Source organism: Thunnus albacares, chromosome 18, assembly GCF_914725855.1.
Source record: "Thunnus albacares chromosome 18, fThuAlb1.1, whole genome shotgun sequence".
Taxonomy (NCBI): Eukaryota; Metazoa; Chordata; class Actinopteri; order Scombriformes; family Scombridae; genus Thunnus; species Thunnus albacares.
In genome coordinates, this window is record NC_058123.1 from 1,280,958 (window position 1) to 1,298,678 (window position 17,721).

At 37.8% G+C, this 17,721-nt stretch overlaps 2 long non-coding RNA genes across 2 annotated transcripts; one reads left to right on the forward strand and one right to left on the reverse strand.

Annotated features, from left to right (window-relative positions):
• Positions 1-281: 281 nt before the first annotated feature.
• On the reverse strand, positions 282-7,560 carry LOC122968203. Its single transcript, XR_006398778.1, has 3 exons — positions 7,476-7,560; positions 1,171-1,333; positions 282-390 (listed from the first exon to the last, which is right to left on the reverse strand). It is a non-coding gene; the product is annotated as an uncharacterized LOC122968203 (long non-coding RNA).
• A 139-nt stretch (positions 7,561-7,699) lies between these two features.
• On the forward strand, positions 7,700-15,313 carry LOC122968201. Its single transcript, XR_006398776.1, has 3 exons — positions 7,700-7,777; positions 14,819-15,018; positions 15,180-15,313. It is a non-coding gene; the product is annotated as an uncharacterized LOC122968201 (long non-coding RNA).
• The last annotated feature ends 2,408 nt before the right edge of the window (positions 15,314-17,721 follow it).

The following is a 17,721-nucleotide window of genomic DNA, read 5'->3' on the forward strand; positions in this document are numbered from 1 at the left end:
TTTAAATATCACACCTGCACAACTAATAACTGTCTGTTTGAATCTTTTATGATTTTCTCTAATCTTTATTTAATGACTGTGTAACTGTGTAAATACTAGTTTATTAATATTAACACTCATTTCCTCCTTGTGTCTGTGTCTTAAACTGATGTTTCTGCTGTTGAATTGTGAAGCTGAATTAATGGTTTTATATAAATAAAGTTAAATATCAAACAAGAATTTACAAAACAAAAATAATATTAAAAAAACAACAATAAAATTAAATTTGCTAAGAAAAAAAACAACAGAATGAATTTATAAAACATCAGTTTAAAAGTGAATCTGAGTGAGTTTAGAGACGTTTATCTTCATCCTCATCTTCATCTTCAGTCCAGACTCTGATCAGCTGATCTGAAGGAAGGAGCTGATACGTAATAATTATACAGATTACATCATAACTCCACATCAGTTATTATTTAGTTTAGAAACATTTTAATTAAAGCTCATAAACTGTGGATTTGATCCTCCATCACTTCCATTAAAGTACATTTGAAGGATCTTTAATATCCAGTATGAACAGGAGGAATGATTACAGAGACCTGGTTTAACTGGGAACACTGGGAACTGGTCCTTTAATGTGTGCAAATGAGATTCATATCTTGTAAACTTATTTACCCTTTTTAACTTATTCATTTGTATTATTTATTTTGTTCATATAAAGAGGAAGGTCACAGGTGCAGCAGGTGTGCTAACGCTAACTGTCAGACTTTCTAACATTATTTTGCTTTTTTTTTTTTTTTTTTTTTACATTTTTTTACATTAAATTTAAAGTTTTGCTGTAAAAAAACAGAAAATTTCCTTAATTTTACATTCAGCAGTAGGATGTGTATTTTTTGTATTTTTACATCAGATTCAATGTAATTTAACATTAAAGACCATTAAGTAAAAAACTATAATATTCTATTATTTTAATTTACAGATTGCAGCCTTTACTTTATTTAATATTTTAAATAAAAATAATTTACTGTGTTTTTATGGCATTTATATTTAATGTAGAGAAAACAAACTGTAAATTACACAGTAAATTTCTTTTTTTTTTACAGTGTGGTTTAGTAAAAGGGAAGGAATCATTTTTATTATTTATTATTATTATGTGAATCTGTGTTTAGTGTTATTTTTGCATTATCATACTTCACCAGACTTGCAGTGTGTTTTAAATGTTCTGCAGAACGTCGGCGTTCTCGTCTCTCGTGGCGGGTTTGGTTGAGAAGGACGTCGGGTTGAAAGCAGCGAAGGCGGGATGAAGTCTGTCGGTGCGATGAGACGAGAGTCTGAGAGGAAAAAGCATCAAAGGCTGAGAAATGGAAGAGAGAATAGATGAAGTTAGGAAGGAAAGGGATGTACCACACACACACACACACACACACACACACACACACACACACACACACACACAGTCATGTTTCCATCACTTCAGAGGACATTACATTGACTTACATTCATTCATCCTGACCGTAACCACCCTAACCTTAACACAACCCTAAACTAACGTTAATATAACCCTTACTCTAACCTTAACACAACCTTAAACTAACCTAAACTTTAAATCAAGTCTTCACCCTAAAATTAACATTAAGTGGACTTGCTGTTTGTCCCCATAAGGGAGGCGAGTCCCCACAACATAAACAGATTTATGTCCCCACAACCTGAGGAATACCTGATACCTGAACCACACACACACACACACACACACACACACACACACACACACACACACACACACACACACACACATCCACCGGGATCGAAAATGAAATTTTCCAGGCCGCTATTTCTGCAGCAAATTCAATTACTGGAGGCACTTGTACAAAGAGCTGTGACTTCCCTGATGGTGAGATTGGAAAAAGGCTGATGGCTGGAGACAGTGAATAACAGGACATGGCTGCAGGTACGAGCACGCCGCACAAAAACAATAAGGCTGATTTGGACAGGTGAAAGAGCGAGGGAGCCCCCCCCCCCCCCCCCGGCGATAAAAGGTTACGAGTTTAGAAAAGTTCTATCGCATTATCTTCCTCTTATATAAAGTGAGAGAACAGATTATGCTGCGACCCGGAGCTGTGCTGTGATTTTACAAATGGCCGTTGTCAATACATGTGAGTCATCCTCACATCACATATTGTTGGCGCTTAAATGCAACCTGAGATGATAAATAGGAGTTGAGACAGAGCAGGATATTAACCTCACACCTCTGTTACACCTGGAGACAAACACAAAGAGAGTAAATCACCTGAAAGCTTTCATCACTTCAACATCACCAACACGACCAATATTAAATACATAAATAACAAAGTGTATCATTCGATTCAATTCAAACGTGTTTGTAAAGCACCGTCTCACACGGGTGAGGGTCAGAGTGCTTTACATAAAAAATAACAAACAGCAAAAAATGCACAAATAAACAAATCCATGTGTACATACCAGGGATGTGCAGAGAGCCCAGTATTTGTATTTGTATCTGTATTTGTTGAGGCAGCAAAATTATTTGTATTTGTATTCGAATAAAAGTGGAAAGAGGCTTAAAAATCCTGTTTTTGTTTTTATTGTGCTTTTAAAATCACTTAAAATTAAAGTGTTACAATAAGTGTTCATGAAGCGTGTGTCAGTAGTTCATCTTTATCTCTGGGGAACACTCCCAACTCTGGGACTGATGTCCAAATAAGGAAATGTGCGTCATGTAGCAGGTGGATGTGACTCCCCTCACTGAGACCTGCTGATAGACGTCACAGCGGAGCAGAGGAGAGACACTGAGATAGTGATGTAACCGACCTGCACGCTGGTGTTTGACATGGTTTATTTTTCTTCCTGAAAACAAATCATTTTTAAAATATTTGTATGAAACAAATATTTGTAAAAAAAAAAAAAAAAAACCCACTATTTGTGCTTTGCTGAATAACGTATTTGTATTCGGGCACACCCCTAATACATACACATAAAATCACATAAACATACTGTACAAATACAGTGTGTTCCTCTAACAAAATGCTCGAGTGAAAATAAAGATGTTTAGTTTGGTTTTGAAAGAACACAGTGTAATAATATGAATAAATAGAAGAAAACATGAAAATGAAACAAGTGAAAAAACATCACGTCCATGTCATGAAATAGATTTATTATCAACTATTTTCAGGGCCGTCCATATATATATATATATATATATATATATATATATATATGTGAAGGCCAGTCAGCAGCAGGCTGGATCTGTTTTTTCAGGGCAGATAATATATATATTAATACTCGTATTCTCACCTCATGTCCACACAGTGATGTTTAAGTCACATGATTCATGAACATCATCATTTATTCACTCAAAGTGTTTACATTTGATTTTATTAACACAACTGCTGTTACACCTCAGACAACAGGAAACTCTTTTTTACAGATATTTGGAATTTCTTTTGAATTTTCCACTCAGGTTTTTTATGTGCAAATAGAAAATTATACAGACTTGTCTGCAAGAAAAGTAAATATATATATTGTTTTAATGGTTTTAAGCCTGTTTCTTACTAGCGAAAAGTAGCATTAGCATTATCACAGTTAACCATACACTGTAAATGCACCGTGCTAACCAAGCTAGCAGTTAGTAGCTAGCAGCTAGCCACTAGCGTTAGGGTTAGCTCCACCCTCTCATCCAAATATGGTCACTTCTGGCTCCAAAAATCCAAGATGGCTTCAAAACAGGAGTCCACAAACCAACGGATGACGTCTGTGGAAAAAAACCACCTGACCTAGACAAGTATCCCAGCATGCATCTCACATGAACCAGCAGCAATAGTGAAGGATACGAACCTCACAACTGTGTCACCAAATTTACTTTACAGATTTCATTTTTCAGATTAATATATGAATATGTCAAAAATAATGTCTGATGTCTCTACAGAGTTTTAAACAGAAGATATAATAAGTGGAAATCTAATAACTGTTGCTGCCACCTTGTGAGTTTGTCATGTTTTTAACGTTGTACAGCAGCACTTCCTGTCAGCTTATGAGTCCAGATAGTTACAGATTCAACCAAAACCCTTTAAAATTATTTCTCAATTTATTTGTACATCTATAGATCTTTATTTATGTTATAATGTCTCGTTACAACATTTATTATAGGCCATTTGCAGCAGCGTTCTTGTCAAAGGGAAACTGATGCGGCAGCTTAAAATCACAGCCGGTCTGGTCTTAGTCGCACTCTCAGGCTTCGTCTAGCTTGGCTGGCCACTGGAAAATGAGTGTCCTGTCTCGTAATCCTGATCGCCTGCTCCTCATTCTCATTGTGTGCTTTTCCTTTAATTTCTCCTTTCTCTGCCACAAAGCCTGCGGCATTACCTTCGAGGAAGAGGGGATCTAAAGTATTTGATTCCAATTCCAGGCAAACCCTGAGGGGGACTTCATCAGCACGGCAGCCTCTCGTGTTTCACACGGAGACAGACGGAGAGGGAAGAGAAAAGCTATTAAAGTTGTATCTTAAAAGGTCAATAACATTCGCTGTAATGACTCTGACTGTTTAATCCAAATATATGGGTGTGTGGCTGAGCCCTGCTGCTGACATTGATAGACTTGAGTGGCAAGTGAAGGATCCCTCCCTGTCAAAACATCCCACACTGAGAGGTAATGAGAAACGCCACTTGAGTGTAAACTCTCTTACAAACAGCCGGATTTCTTCTTCTAATCAGCGGGATTGTCTGGCTGTGAAGAAGTGTGTGTGTGTGTGTGTGTGTGTGTGTGTGTGTGTGTGTGTGTGTGTGTGTGGTGTGTGTGTGTGTGTGCAACCCTAGAGTCAGACAAGAACATCAATATTTGACAATCCTACCCAGAAATACATCCAATGCCAACATTTAACAAGTCGAGGTCAAAACCTCGTATACGGCCGGACCACGTATGAAACACTCGCTTTTAATTTGAAATGACGGATACAGGAAGTGGCAACATCAGTCACTCAGTCACAGACTTTGTCGTTTACAGGAGTGACCCTGCTGTTACTGCACAAAATATTAAATTATGTCAACAAAATAATAACATGCAAATGAGATAATGACATACGCGAACAAGATTAATTTGTGCAACAAAGATATTAAAGTGTGCAAACAAGATATTTATGTGTGCAAAATATATCCATATGTTGCAAGAACAAGATCATTCATGTGAACAAAATATTAAAATGTGCAAACAAGACAGTAACTTGTGTTAACAACACACTAACGTGTGCAAATAAGGTTCATATCTTGCGCAAACCAGGTATTAACGTGCGCAAACCAGATATTAACGTGCGCAAACCAGGTATTAACGTGCGCAAACCAGATATTAACGTGCGCAAACCAGATATTAACGTGCGCAAACCAGGTATTAACGTGCGCAAACCAGATATTAATGTGCGCAAACAATATATTAACGTGCGCAAACCAGATATTAACGTGCGCAAACCAGGTATTAACGTGCGCAAACCAGATATTAACGTGCGCAAACCAGATATTAACGTGCGCAAACCAGGTATTAACGTGCGCAAACCAGATATTAATGTGCGCAAACAATATATTAACGTGCGCAAACAATATATTAACGTGTGCAAACCAGATATTAACGTGCGCAAACCAGATATTAACGTGCGCAAACCAGATATTAACGTGCGCAAACCAGATATTAATGTGCGCAAACAATATATTAACGTGCGCAAACAATATATTAACGTGCGCAAACCAGATATTAACGTGTGCAAACCAGATATTAACGTGCGCAAACCAGGTATTAACGTGCGCAAACCAGATATTAACGTGCGCAAACCAGATATTAACGCGCGCAAACCAGGTATTAACGTGCGCAAACCAGATATTAACGTGCGCAAACCAGATATTAACGTGCGCAAACCAGGTATTAACGTGTGCAAACCAGATATTAACGTGCGCAAACAAAATATTAACGTGCGCAAACAATATATTAACGTGTGCAAACCAGATATTAACGTGCGCAAACAAAATATTAACGTGCGCAAACAATATATTAACGTGCGCAAACCAGATATTAACGTGTGCAAACAAGATATTAACGTGCGCAAACCAGATATTAACGTGTACAAACCAGATATTAACGTGTACAAACAAGATATTAACGTGCGCAAACCAGATATTAACGTGTACAAACAGGATATTAACGTGTGCAAACAAGATATTAACGTGCGCAAACCAGATATTAACGTGTACAAACCAGATATTAACGTGTACAAACAATATATTAACGTGCGCAAACCAGATATTAACGTGTACAAACAAGATATTAACGTGTACAAACAAGATATTAACGTGCGCAAACCAGATATTAACGTGTACAAACAGGATATTAACGTGTGCAAACAAGATATTAATGTGCGCAAACAATATATTAACGTGTGCAAACCAGATATTAACGTGTACAAACAATATATTAACGTGCGCAAACCAGATATTAACGTGTACAAACCAGATATTAACGTGTGCAAACAATATATTAACGTGTACAAACCAGATATTAACGTGTACAAACAAGATATTAACATGCGCAAACCAGATATTAACGTGTACAAACAAGATATTAACGTGTGCAAACAAGATATTAATGTGCGCAAACAATATATTAACGTGTGCAAACCAGATATTAACGTGTACAAACAATATATTAACGTGCGCAAACCAGATATTAACGTGTACAAACCAGATATTAACGTGTGCAAACAATATATTAACGTGTGCAAACCAGATATTAACGTGTACAAACAAGATATTAACGTGTGCAAACAATATATTAACGTGTGCAAACAATATATTAACGTGTGCAAACAATATATTAACGTGTGCAAACCAGATATTAACGTGTGCAAACAAGATATTAACGTGTGCAAACAATATATTAACGTGTGCAAACCAGATATTAACGTGTACAAACAAGATATTAACGTGTGCAAACAATATATTAACGTGTACAAACAATATATTAACGTGTGCAAACCAGATATTAACGTGCGCAAACCAGATATTAACGTGTGCAAACCAGATATTAACGTGTGCAAACAATATATTAACGTGCGCAAACCAGATATTAACGTGTGCAAACCAGATATTAATGTGTGCAAAATAGATCCATATCTTGCAAGAACAAGATCATTTGTTTGATCAACATGCTAACGTGTGCGAACAAGATTCATATCTTGTGTGAACAAGATACTGATTTGTGCGATAAAATCATAAAGATGATAATAATTTATGTGCACAAGATAATAACTTATGTTCAGAGATATGGATCTTGTTTGTGTGAACCAGATATCAACATGTGGTTATTGCAGGTATTGTCTGTCTTATGTAACTAAAACTTGAATGGTTTAGTTTAGGGGAAGGTCGTGGTTATGGTTAATAAAAATGTGAACATTAATTGCAGGTGTGTGACCTCTGACCTCCTGAATGAAAGTCAGACACACTTACAGAAACAACTCACTCCTTCCTGCGTCGACACCGTGAGCCGCAGCAACGTTCAGCACGTCAGGAGCTGCAGAATAATCCGACGTGGACATGAGTGCGAGTGATTCAGGAGTGATGCATGTGTGTGTGTGTGTGTGTCGAGGTGGATGAGGTTGTGTTTGAGAGATGGGATGATATGTGCTTGTGTTTGTCCAGAGCTGAGACACAGTCTGATATCATCTCTCCAGCTCCCGGGCAGCTAATGTGATATTTGCTGTCGCCCTGGCCCCCAAATCCGGTGTCAAGCGACAGATCTCATCTGCAATGTAAGACAATTTCCGCATATCTGAAAAGACAGTTTCTCCAGTCAATAGACTATAAATTGCACTTGGAAAATGGTATCATCTTAACTAAAGGTTATTCACTTTCCTCCCGGGGTCCAGAGGGTAACCCCTCCTTTTTTAATAATTTGTATGTTTAGTTGTTTGGTCAATCTACCTTGCTCTTGTAATGTCTCATCGGAGAGCCCATCAATCAGATCCAGCCTGGCAGAAACCTCCCGCCACAATATTACAGGTTATTAAAAGGATGATCGGAAGGCAGCTGGGCGTGTGTGTGTGTTGGCTGAGGCCTCTCTTCTCATTTTCCAAGTGCACGGCCCCCGCCGCATAATCTAGTGATTCACCCCCCCCACCCCTCCACCCCTCCACCCCCCCGTCAACAAGTGCTGCCGCCTTCATCTGATGAAACGCTGTTTACTGCAACCTCACAACACGGCGGCAGGAAGAGCTGGAAGAGACACCCGCACGTATATAAAAAGACTCTTTATTCAGCTTCATCCTGAGTGTCTGATGTTCACCTGCCGGACAGGTGAGCGTCACTGATACGAGGTTCAGGTTCAAGGCGTCAAAAGTCACAACATGAAACACGATTTTCTGACAACCAGTCAGTGAAATCAGAAACTCACGAGACAATTATAACATCAAGAAATGATAAAAAAGACCAACAACATACAGAACGTCAACATCCAGAGATTACACATAGAAAAATGAGTAGATTTTATTTTAAACAGATGATGAATTCCAATAACAGGGTTCATATATATCATATATATATATATATATATATATATAGGAAATAAACAGACAATAACAGCCTCATATCTTCCTGAACTTAAAACAATTCATACCAAAAAAATCAATAAAACAAAACAACAATATCAAGCTAATATGTTATTTTGCATCATCCAGTGATGGATCTTATACAAACAAGATGATAATAATTAATGTGAACTAGATAATAAGTTGTGTGAGTTATTATAGTTTAAATAAAGATTTGTACAAACGAGATAAAAATATCATCGTTCTGCAGTTTGAGGTCTTTTTATAATAGTTTTTTAACGTGTTTGTATGTTTTTATATATAGTTTCTCTCATTGTAAGAATGTTTGATTGATGATGAAACGTCGTCTCTCTAATAAACTTTAAACTCTTCATTCAGCTGGAATATTTTTCTAGTAATCACAGTTTTTAAATCTTATAAGAAACTTTTATATGATTGTTACAAAAATAAAATAAATTCACCTTATTGCTCTGACAGCTCTGTATCTGCTGCACAAAGTAGAATAGTGGAGAATCTTTTTTACTTCATTCAGAGACAGACAGACGTTTTCTCATGTAAGTAAATAAAATGTAATAAATGTAACTTCATGCAACATGTTTTAAAGACACTAAAGGAAATCTGAGCATCAGCTCTTTATTCACTGAGCTGCAGATAATCTGACTGTAATCAAAGATGATCCATAACCACTAATTCCTAAAAAAAAGATTTATGGTCAATTTAACAAGATTTTCAGTTAAACTGCAAAATATTGCTTTGATTACTCAGCATTAAAGAAATTAATGTCTTTATTTAAATTAAAATAAAACCTTATCACTGGTGTATTTAAATAAGACAAACGATGACAGGACTTAAATAATGACTCTGTCTTTATGTTGGCCTTACATTAATATTACTTTTTATCTCCATCTAGGATATTAATAATGGAATACTGTGGGAATTAATACTTTTGATCATTAAGAGTTCAGAGCTGTATGAGTGGAAGAAGTAAGCGCTTAGGTCGTCATTAATAACCATCATAAAACATAGAACTAGTGGCTCTTTTGGTGCCTCGTTGCTGATGATTGATCATGAATATTAATAACACCAAATGGCAAATAAATGGCCACCGTTTAAATCCTCATGGCCTCCTCCATATACGTCTTGTCAGGGAGGTGCTGCGCCAAAAGAGGCGACATATTTCATCCAGCGAAGCTGTCAAACGAGCAGCGACGTCATCGACAGCGCAGGAAACTCACCGTCCAGAAATCCAGTTTAAAGCCTCGTATAGAAACTGAACATTAAACCTTTAACCAATCATAGAAAAGATTCTACTGTTGAAGCAAATCATCTCATATTACTCACAATATCAAGCTGATATTTGTTATTTTTGCAAAGCCCCTGAAATCCTAAACAGTCATATATTTGTTATCTTGTGTGAACAACAAGATGATAATAATTTCTATAAACAAGATAACCATCAATAATAATATCAGACGACAAAGATTTCAGCAAATATTCACATCTGAGAAGCAGGAAACAGTGAATTTCCTGATAAACAATGAATCCATCATCAATAGAGTTGATGATTAATTTTCTGTAGATCAACAAATCTTCTTCATTAACTGATGTTTTGTCCACTAGAAACAAACACAACTCTGACATCATCATCATCATCTTTAAGTTGATATGTTGAAGCTTGTTTCCACATCCAGCAGTTACGGAGCAACATTATCATTCATGTGGAGTCGTGTTTCTGTCCAATATTCACTCCATTTTAGCTGTTTTTACTCTCTACCAACTCCTGAGGGAAATATCAGGCTCTTTATCTGCTGAACAGCCCCCCCCCCCCCCCGGTAGCATCACCAGCCTTTATTCACAAGAGAACAAGAGGAACCCTAAAGCTGCAAGAACCTTGTTTTACTCGTTTTATCTTAATTACCAGAACAGAAGGAAACGGCAGGTGTTTGCTCAGGAAAACAGTTTGAGACCAGATTGGGTCACCGGCTAGTCTGCAGCTAACTGTGTCTAGTGGTGTTCTTTCTCTGGAAACAGCTGCCTGCTGCGACCTGAAATGACGCTGAGAGTGAAGCAGAACAGTAAAAGTTGCAGCCGGACAGATAAACAATGAGCTGAAACTCAACTATAAAGCTGCAGAGTCTCTGTAGGTTCATCACTACGAGCCAAACGCATCACACACCGTCAGTAGGGTTGTGAAAAATATCGATTATGACCTCTGATTTCATTGTGTCCCTTCACTTCTGGAACACGGCTGCACACGAGGCCTCTAAATGATAAAAGACAGTAAAACCATAAAGTCCTCTGAGACGTCAACTAATCTAATCGAGCACATTTGTGCTCTAACGTACTGTAGTAAACCTCTGCAGCAGGAGCTCCGCAGCCTCTGATTTAGATTTATTTCAGACCAGCAGCCCCCGGGGCGGTGCCACCGGTGTTACCATGACCCCATACATCACACCTCGTGTGAGCACATATTAAGTGCTTTTCTCATCCCCCCCCCCCCCCCCCGCCCCCCCCGCCCCCCCGCCCATTAAAAGTAAATAATCCTCTGAGAATGAGGCATTTTGTTAAGGAGCGATCCCTATTCCTCATACGTGACAGGTATCTGTTTGTACAAAGCCGGGAAGGTGTGCGAGGAGAACGAGGAGGCGGCGGAGTGGAATGATGATGCTGGTCGCGTTGAACCCGCGTCTTTAAATAAAGCTTAAAAGGAGAAATGAAACGGGCGTTAAATGCACCGCACTCCTTCAACCTATTTGTAAGCGCTCTGAATTAAAAAACAGAAATAAAAAGGTAGACGCTCAGTTCATTAACACAAATTTCTTAATGAGCGGAGAGCTGAGAAACCAATTAGTAATTAAATCCCAGCATCACATGAGGATAAATTAAAATTATGCGGCGGAGATGCTTTCATGTTTTTTTTTTTTTTTTTGCATATTTATGATGCTAAACTCGTTCCATCCATACCCTCCATATAAATCATGCAAATTTATGAAGTGAAGGTTTTGTTTTATTACAGCGTATTATGTCATGTTCAATGTCTGAGGTGTTGCAGGGAAAGAGGTGGAGGCCGTGCTGATGGCGGTTAGCGGGGATTATTTATGGCCACTTCCTGTCAGCCTACACACAGCTCTGTGTGTGTGTGTGTGTGTGTGTGTGTGTGTGTGTGTGTGTGTGTGTGTGTGTGTGATCGGGATATTGATGATACAATCTCTTTAAAATGTCGACTTCTCACTGTGAGGTCTGCATCAATTTCACTCGTGATACGTCTTTATAATCCAAACTAGTGACCTTTTTATTACAGGATAGTTGACAGTGAGAAGATGTTTTTTCTGTTTTTTGCTTCATTTTGCAGTAAAAAAGTGACACAAACACATCATGAAACATGTTGAATGCAATAAAAACACACAAATAAACAACAGGAAGTTATTTTTATGCATTTCTTCTTCTTTTTTTTCTTCTTACAGCAGCTTTTTACTTCATCACGAGTCTCTACAATTTCAACGTCAATTTACAGTAAAAGTGCAACATTTTGTTGTTAATGAAGCGGCTCATCTGTGTTTTGGTCAGCGGTGGAAGGAAAAATATGTCATGTATTTATATTTATATTTATATTTAAGTAAAAGTTCAGAATAATTAGCAGCAAAATCTACTTAAAGGTATCTACAGTAAAAGTACTAATGATGCAGAATGGCTCAATTTATCATATAAACTGTTTATTATAGGAATGTTAATGTTGTCAAGCTGAGCTCATTGTTGGTAGTTTAATCTACACTGACGCATGTTTAATAAACTGATTTTTACAAATAAATGTAGATGTGAGAATTAGCTTCTAACTCAACACGTCCTCATAGAATAACGAGCGACAGTTACGTTTACGCCATCTAGTGGTCGTATTAACGCTGCCGCCTTTCATCACTGTTAAACAATAACGATGTTTTCTGATGTGTCGTCGCTGCGGTTCAGGTCTGGTTTAGGTTGAAATGATCAGTTGAAACACAACGTTCGTCGTTATGGCAACAGTAAACATCCCGATGTTACGGTTTTTAAAAAAAGTCCCAATGCTCGCGGTTGGAAACAGGAAGTGTACCACCCCAACGTCTCATCTTATCAAGTCACCTCATACTGACGCCATCTTTAATCTAATTATTACGACCACTAGGTGGCGTAAACGTAACTAACGGTCGTTTCCGCCGGCTGAATTTTAGACCCTTACTGTTGTTTTTCTTGTGAGGACGGAGCGGATAAATGTAGCAGAGCAGGAAGTACAATATTTCACTTCCTGTTCACTTCAATGTGATGAAAGAATCATTACGACCAGTATCAGAAGTATCTCCTCACTCTACCTGATTAGTGACTCTGTTTATACTGAAAGCATCTAAAAACGTCCAATAATATCCTACTGATATTATAATTTCAACAAATGTAAAATGAAATAACATTAAATGTAAAATACTGACAGTTTATAACCAGAAAATGTGGTAAAATAACTTAATTAAATCACTTTTAATGGACATTTCAAGTGATTCTAAAGCCGTCAGACTCAATAAATACAATTATCATTGAAACATCCTCCATAAACTAAATAAATAACATGAACTGGTTCTGAGTATCGTGGTGTTTGCTGAGGATCAGATCAGTCAGGTTGAGTTAAATACAACTGATTAAAGCTGCAATAAAGATTATTCATCTTTATTTTCTTGATTAATAATTTTGTCTATAAAATGTCGTCATCAGTTTCTTCAACGTGTCGTCTTTAAACGTCTTGTTTTGTCCGACCAACGGTCCAAAACCTCCAATTATTCAGTTTACAGTGACGTAAAATAGAGAAAAAGCAGCAAATCCTCACATTTAGGAGGCTGGTATCAATGTATGTTTGGTATTTTTTGCTTGAAAAACGACAAAACGGTCGCAGATGACTTTTCTGTCGATCGACTAATCGATTAATAGACTAATCTGCAACTCATCCTCCAACAAGATATCTCAGCTCAGACGGCTGCAGGTTTCCTCTGATTCTTTCAATCACAGAGATGATTCAGGTATAAATAATGGATGTGGACGCGTCGCTCCTCTGCGGCGTTAAATGATCTGAGCCGCGATGAAAAAGACACACAATGAGCGAGGAGGAGGAGGAGGAGGAGGAGGAGGAAGGTTAAATGCTCAGCAAATGAAAACCTCGGAGCGTTCATGTCTTCTCCGTCGGTGTCAGGAACTTTTAAGCGCCAAAAATGGGTTCTTCAAAAAAAAACTCACCTTAAACAACTGGCCTGTTGAGCGCCGGGGGCCCCTGACCCCCCCTGTGACCCGGCTCCACGCTCAGAACATGATTGCTTTTGTTCTGTGGAGAATATTTAAATGGGTCTTTATAAAAGCCAGGAGTTGTGTGGGTCATAACAGCGGTACAGATGCTGCTGCTGCGTGTCTGCAGGGTTAACAAAGCTCCCCGCTGCATGCTCAGAATGATCCAGACTGCACATTCACTGCAATTTAGCTTGAGTAATAGATGGGGGGTCACGCTAGGTCACTTTCAATTTCCACTTCCAGCGGAGAAAAATGAAAACAACTCATTTGCACAAATCTGAATAATTCAGTCAGTCAAAAAAAAAAAAACGAGAGAAATGAAAATATGGGCATGAAGAGAGGATAAAGGAAGAGGAGGGAGACACTGTTGCATCTCGTGCGGTAATGACGGCCGGCCCTCTTAGTCGTCTTGCATAAAGGCTAATGATGAATCTGACAGAGGATATGAATCCAGATGTAAGAATAAAGCATCTCCCCCCTTTTTTTCTCTCTCTCAGCAGCCTCACACACACACGGGAGGCTCCGCTGCCTCCAGTGAGCTTTTTAAACTTATCATAAATGTATTAAGATTGCAGCGGGCCATGAAACAGCTGTAGACAATTAATCTTCTGCAAATCTTATCCGAGGAATTGGTTTCTGCAAAGTAACATCTGCTGCGAGAGGCGATTATTCATGGGCAGCGCGCAGCCGCCGCCGCGAGCTTTTATGCATAGGGCGCAATCATTGCCAATGAAGTAAAAATTTATAGTTTTCCCTGTTCAGTAAAAATAACATTCAGCAGCATTAAAACATCATCCATCAACATTGTCCGGGGGGCCCCGGGGCCATCCCAGGCAGAGAAATTAAAAAGTATTCATTTTGCAGAGAAGTTGCAGAGCGCGTGCTGCTCCGCTGAACTGAGCTTTTTATTTATTTTATTATTTATTTTTTTATTTTTTTTTACTACAGAGCTGCTGAGAATGAAAATTGTGGAGACGCTGCTCTGGTTGGTGGATAGAGGAGAGATGAAGCTCGTCCCGGCGGAGGCGATGATCAGAAAGTGCACGCGGTGATGGATGACATTCAACATGGACTCGCCAAAATATGAACTTGGAATAAAATCAAAAGCGATGTAATTTTCTTTTGAAAGTTGTTGTGATGTCAGACAGGTTAGTGCAGAGGAAACACTGACGACAACACACTCTGCATCACATGACACACTACATATAGATTCATATATTCATGATTAATAAAGCAGCTGATTTTCTCATTAGTTTGACTGAATGTCCATAAAATTATCAAAAGATAAGTGTTGTTGTGTGAATATCAGCAGATAAACAGTCGCAGAAGAAGAAACAACCAGATGACGTCATTAAAACAGTCGAAGCTCAATCGATGGAGAACATGATGGAAATATGACGTTTGATGTGTTGATGTGAGGAAGGTTACAGCCTCCTCCTCCTCATCATCATCATCATCATCATCGCTCCACACAGATCTGATGTTCTCAGTGCTTCAGTGTCACATGATTCATGACGTCATCGTTTATTCACTCAGTCTGTTTACATTTGATTTTTATCAACAACTTTAACAACGTTTTTTTGAGATTTTTTTCCTAATTTTCAGCTTTTCCACTCAGGATTTTTATGTGCAAATTGAAAATGTGAATAATCATTATTATAAAAGAGGAAAAACTGTTTAGTGAGACTGTTTCAAGAAGCAAATATTAGTGAATAAAGGTGAAGCTCGTAGCTCTTCAGTTATATTCACTGTATGTCTTCACCAAAAGTCTATTAAACAATATTTATAATAACAAAACATCTGCTTTCTTTCTTCTCTCTCTTCTTCAAACACGAGATAAAAGGTGTTCACAGCTTTAAAAAACACATTCAGTAACTTCCATCTACAGCTGGATACAAAATACTGAACATTATTATTATTATTATTATTATTATTATTATTATTATCAGTCAGTCTAGTTTTTATTATTTTCTTTACACAGTTCCTAGAAACATGTATTATTTGGCCTCTATGTAATGAACTCATAAGTCTACAGGTGATTGTGTGTAATAGTAAGTCATTTGTAAATGTAAATGTTCTCAGTATAAACAGGCAGCAGCAGGTGCGTTCAGACATTGAACTGGATGATATTTGTCTCCTGTCACATAAATATGTTCGGACTGCGTTTATTTGATACGTTGCAGTTTTGCATTAAATCATATCAGCACGGTCAGTGACAGTGATACTGATACCGACACACATAGAAACACTTAATAATGATTATAACACAGATGTAACTCCATGAAATATGAGATATTTATTTATTTATTTGTTTATTTGTAAAGCAGTTGCTTCATGGTTTAGTTTCCCATAAAGCATAAACTAATTATTCATCAGTTGTAAACAAATACATCAATAAACATTTAAAAGTGCTCTTATTACTGATTACAACCACATTATTATATATATATATACATTTATATATATGAACCTTTTATTAAGTGTTTAAATATTTAAATGTTAAATTGGCATCAAAGCACAGAGCAGATAAATCAATCTGATGGTAAATCTGACTTAATGCAGCGTTATAATGATAGAAACTTTGCAGAAAATGTCAATATTCAAAATTACACTGCGTGACATCAGTAGTGTTGTAATATTAATGGCTGGAGTGCAGATTGATAGAGATCCTCTTCTTCATTCCCCAACTGTTGTAATCTCACAGATATCATTTACAATAGAGGCTGTCAGCTGGAGCGCCGCCAGACGCTTCCTTAATACCAGTTTGATCATCTGTAACTTTGGCTGCCTGGTTGTTTTTTACCCAACAAAAAGTTTAAAAAAAAAAAAAATTCTGGCAATCAATCCTCAGAGCTGCTTCCGGTTAGTTATTTAGAAAAGTAATTAAAGTCATTGATCGCTGCGGGATAAAACAGAGACAATCCACAAAGAAGAATCCACAAAGAAGAATCTACAGAGGACAAAAGAATCAGGAAATACTGAAATATATGAGAGGACGCACACACACATACACACACACACACACACACACACACACATACACACACACACACACACACACACACACACACACACACACATACACACACACAGACACACAGACACACACACACACACACAGACACACATACACACACACATACACACACACACACACACACACACATACACACACACAGACACACAGACACACATACACACACACACACACACATACACACACACACACTTTGCAGGTAAAACTGAGAATTTTAAAAACGTCGCTGAACATAATCAACGTTTTTGCAAAATGGTCCAATATTGATGTTCTTGTCTTCTGATAGTGATTATTATTATTATTGATTATCTAATAACTATTAAACCAGTTATGAACTATTCCTTTAACGTTGTTAACATGTTGTTCTGTCAGTCGATCCGCTGAAATCTCAGCTGACGTGAAACGTTCATGTTCCTCAGAGGACGAATCCTTCTGACTTTCCCTCTAATGTCCACATTAAAGTCATGTGACTCAGCTGTTAGCCGCTGCCGTTAGCCGCTGCCGTTAGCCGCTGTTGTTAGCCGCCGCTGTTAGCCGCCGCTGTTAGCCGCTGCTGTTAGCCGCCGCTGTTAGCCGCCGCTGTTAGCAGTGTAACATGATGTACAGACGACTCACTGATCACTGAAGAAAACATTAAAATTTGATAATTCTCTTTCTGTGTTCAATACTTTGATTTACTAAAGACTTTCCCTTCAGCTGTACTTGTGTTTAGTGCTAATTAGCAAATGTTAGCATGCTAACATGCTAAACTAAGATGGTGAACATTATACCTGCTAAACATCATCATGTTAGCGTTCTGATGTTAGCATTTACT